The sequence below is a fragment of the Condylura cristata genome, unplaced genomic scaffold (assembly GCF_000260355.1).
Source record: "Condylura cristata isolate star-nosed mole 26May11 unplaced genomic scaffold, ConCri1.0 scaffold00019, whole genome shotgun sequence".
Classification (NCBI taxonomy): Eukaryota; Metazoa; Chordata; class Mammalia; order Eulipotyphla; family Talpidae; genus Condylura; species Condylura cristata.
The window spans coordinates 40491382-40495839 of NW_004567120.1; positions in this window are offsets into that span (position 1 = coordinate 40491382).

The following is a 4458-nucleotide window of genomic DNA, read 5'->3' on the forward strand; positions in this document are numbered from 1 at the left end:
TGCCGGCACACCCAGCCCCCCTGGAAGTCTGGGGCCAGTGTGCCGGCTCCCCCTTCCCGGGACCCCCATACTGATGGCGGGGGCGGGGGGTGCTCAGGACCCCTGCTCTGAGGCGGGGTCTTGCCTGCGCCGGCACGGCGCCTCACCTTGACTCCAAGGGGCCTGGGGCCCCCGCCATGCGAGCTGCAGACGCACCCCGCCACCCCAGCCTCCCCACAGCCCCTGAGGCCAAGTCTGGTCTGAGACCCCCAGGCAGAAGCCCGCCGTCCTTGGGCACGGTCGGGGGCTCGGGGCCAGGAACGGGACTGGGCCCTGGGGTGCGCTGGGCGGGGGCACCCCTCGATCCCCCCTGCCCTGGGGGCCCTCTGGGCGCTTGGCCCTGGAGTCGGCGAGAACCCCGACAGGCCTCCTCGCGGCGCCCTGTGAGCGGCAGGACTCGACCCCGACTCTACCGCCATGCAGGCGGTGAGCAGAGAAGGGGAGCACCTCCCCAGCCCGGCCTCGGAGACAGCTCTAGGATGCGAGCAGCACCAGGGAAGGTCCTGTTCTTTGGAAGCATGTATTAGTCCGGGGCACTAAATTTCATGTTGTACTCATCCAGCATGAAAAACATGTTTTATATCTCAAGAGTTTCAGGAAACCACACCCACCCTTACCCTACTTGATTCGCTCTGTGGCTGGATACTCTTCCAATTTATTTTTTATTTTCTACTAAGATTAAGAATGCCATTCAAGATAAATTGATACTTATGAAAAAACTCAGTCCTCTCCCAAAGGGTGATTTCAGGGGCTTATAAGCACGGAATTTGGAGCCATACACTGGCTCAACTATCCTCTTTCCTGATGTTACCCAGCACATCTGTGATGCGGCCTTGGATTTCCACAATGAAGCTGGCCAGAGCTTATTGGGCCCTCCCTGGTGGCGCAGCACTACAAGCCAGCAGCAGTGGCTTCAGTGCGAGTTGGCTCCCCTGCCTCGGAGGTGATCCGCAGGGCACAGCAGACCTCTCCTGACCAGCCCACTGCTCCCCTCAGCAGTGGACTTCCTCGATCTGCCTGTTCTGCTCCCCACTCTGTCTCTGGTGAATCCTCTCAGGGCACCTGCACCCCAGTTCTGTATGAATAAATAAAGTCTAAAAAGAAAAGAGAGCTTCCACATTCCCTATGCTTCCTGTCCTCTGCATCTACACAGATGAATGCAAAAATGGCCCCTGCAAAATGCAGTGCCACCCTCAACGCATTTTTTGTTTCCCCTGGGGGTTGTATTTTTTTACATTTTTTAATTCCATACTTCTACAATTTTCCAGGGTTGACTTCGGGACCAGAAGACAGGAGCCCAAGAGTGCCCACTTACGACACTAAGCATATAAGTCTGTACAAGGGGAGAACTGGCATCTCGACAACATTCTGGGCCTGGCAGGTGGCCTTAATACACTGCTCTGCTTGCTTGGGAACTCGCCCTGAAGGTAAGTGAATGGACACATTGCCTCCATAAAGACCCCGTGTGTTTGGTCAGGTTTCTTCTTAGGCAACTCTATGCTTTGTTGTACTTGCGAATGGGGTACTTCGTGACATACTACTACCGCGGCATGGCAAAGCTGGCGATTTTTGCTGCAGTCACTTTCCACCCACTATTTTTCTGAAGTGTCTTTTTCATTTGAACATTCCATGGACCTAATCCTTTGATTCTGCTAGAGAGATGATCATATTACAATAACAAGTACTCTCTTTTCAGTGTACATACTTACTCACTTTGCTGTCTGTGGCTCTTTCTGGTCTGGTGTAGTTTGGGAAAGCAGAGGAGAGAGCATGTCTGTGACTGTTCCTGAGAAGTAGACTTCTGATATCTCACATTTCAGTGTGTTTGCTGCCAAATAGGAAGGAGAACTTGCCTCATCTTTGCTAAAAGGTTTTACCATGAATTTGTGTTGAATACCTTTCCAACAGTTATTTTTCTGTAGCCACTGATGTGATTGACAGTTTTTCTCTGTAGACCTGTAAACTCAGGGAATTACATCTGGAAATATTTTCTAATGTTCAGCCTTACTTCCATTCATCGGACACAGCCTTTGCTGTGGTTTGACTGTTTGTGCCCTTTAAGGCCTAATGCCCTCTGTGGTGGTATTAGAAAGAAGCACCTTGAGGGGGCTTAAACATGAGTGTGGAACCTTCATGAATGGGATTAATAGCTCATACTAGAGACTCCAGAGTGCTTCCCAGCTATAATCTGTACATTAGGTCCACAGAACTTATTCATCTTGTAATGGTAATTTTTATAGCCTTACCACAACTCTTCATCCCCCACCCCCCACCCCGGAAAGCCACGACATTACTCTCTCCTTGTAGGAGTTTGACTTTTTTGAATTCCACATGTAAGTGATATATAGAATTTACTTGGTCTGTCTGACTTATTTTATGTAACATAATGTCCTTAAGGTCCTTCAAGTGAACATGACCCCCCTCCTGGTAAGATTCCAGAATTTTGTGGAACTGAGTCTCAGTAGGCCACCCAGCCTGACAATGCTGATCTGACCTCAGTGAGGACATTCCTGCTGGGACAGACACATGAGCAGGCCATACTGGTTATCCTTTTTTTCTAGGGCTGAGATCAAGGGAGGCCAGGGGCGGGAACCACTATGCTAGGGGGTCCTTTTGTGACTTATGGCAGGACTTGGGGCGCTGCTCTCTGTTGACCAGATGTGGTCCCCTCAATGACTTGGCCTTGTCCTGTCGGACCAAGCTCCTCTCCTCCCGGAGGCACTAAGGAAATGTGGGGCTACCACCCGACCCCCACCCCACCCCACCCATGATCAGAGAGACTTTCAATAGGGCCGCCCCTCTGTCCTGGGATGGGGGAAGTCCTCTTTACTCCCACCGGGTCTGCCCTGCCTCCTGCCCTCAGAGCAAGTACCCACTCCCTGCAGTCTTCCCACCTTCCCGCCTGTGGCCCATGGAGCCTGTACTCAAGACACTGCTGACCAGGGTTTTCCGGGCTGAGATGACACAACCAGGCAGTTGAGTCCAGGAGCTGCAGTATTTTCTGAGAGGGGAGCATTTGCAGTCTTCACCTTCTCAAGACCTCTGATGAAATTAAAACAACATTGCTGAGAAAAAATGAAGAGTGAGATAGTTGGAGAGATAATGTTATGTTCAAAAATTAGAAGACTCAGTGTCTTTATTCCATTGCATAGAATTCAGTGCAATGATATATGCATATATATATATATATATATATATATATATATATATTATATATACGTATATATGTGTGTGTTGCTTCAATTTTCAAGCTTCTGGGAACTTAAAAAAAACAACAGATGATAAAAAGAGAAGAGAATAAAGTTAATGACATGAGGCAGCAAATTAGTAATTAAGAAACAGTGTAGCTGATTTGAAAAATACAGTGGTGGGCCTCAACAGCAAGCACACAGTGCCACGCAGAGAATAAAGGGGCGCAAAAACGCAGGGCTGGGGCCCTCCCTGGTGCTGCAGTGGGACAGAGCGCAGCACTGCGAAGCTGCCCACAGCCACTGCAGCACCAGTTTGATCCACGGCCAGGGAGGGAGTGACCCACATGACACAGCAGACCTCTCCTTACCCGCCCGCTGCTCCCCTCTGCAGTGTGCTTTAATCGATCTGCCTCTTCCGCTCCCCACTCTCTCTGATGCATCCTCTCACTCCCCACACCTCTGGGCTGTACCCTAATTCTTGTATGGATGAATACATAAATCTTAAAAAGTAAACACAGGGCTAGTGAGCAACTGAACAGAACAAGGTAGAGAAAAAAGAATTAAAGACTGAAACGAGTGTAAGATAGCTCTCTGGGACAGCTTAGAAAATGACGCATAATTATTTAAAGATATAACTACTGAAAACCATTTCAGTCTTGAAATGAACCAGAAGTTGTGATCCAAGAGACCCAAAGAGATCCAAACAAAATAATATCAAAAGACGTACGTCAGGACACATCATAATAAAACACTTGAAAACAAAAGATGATACTTAAAATATCAAGAAAAAAAAGAGTACCTGGACACACGAGGCACACCGTCAGCACACTATTCAGCAGCGCCTTGCAAACACAAAGGGACTACAAAGAGACACTTCAAATACTTAAAAAAAGGGGGGGGGGAACCTCCAGCCAGGACCCATTACCGAGCAAGATTAATGACAAAATATGGTGTCCTCAGAGGTGCTGTGGCCACAACCTTGGGACAGGGACTCAGTGAAAGGGTCTGGGCCTGTGATATGTGCCCCAGGGCCTCATGGCAAAGGAAGCAGGTAGCTGCAGGTTGCCCCAAGCCCCAGTGGTCCCTGGGCGAAGCCCACTCACGTCCACAGCTCAGTGTTGCTTCCCTTTCAATAAAATGCCGTGAGTCCCGGCCACCGCCCTGGCGTGTCTGCCTTGCTGTGCGCACCACTCCGCGGCCTTGTGGCCGAGGCAGGCAGCCGTCCAGG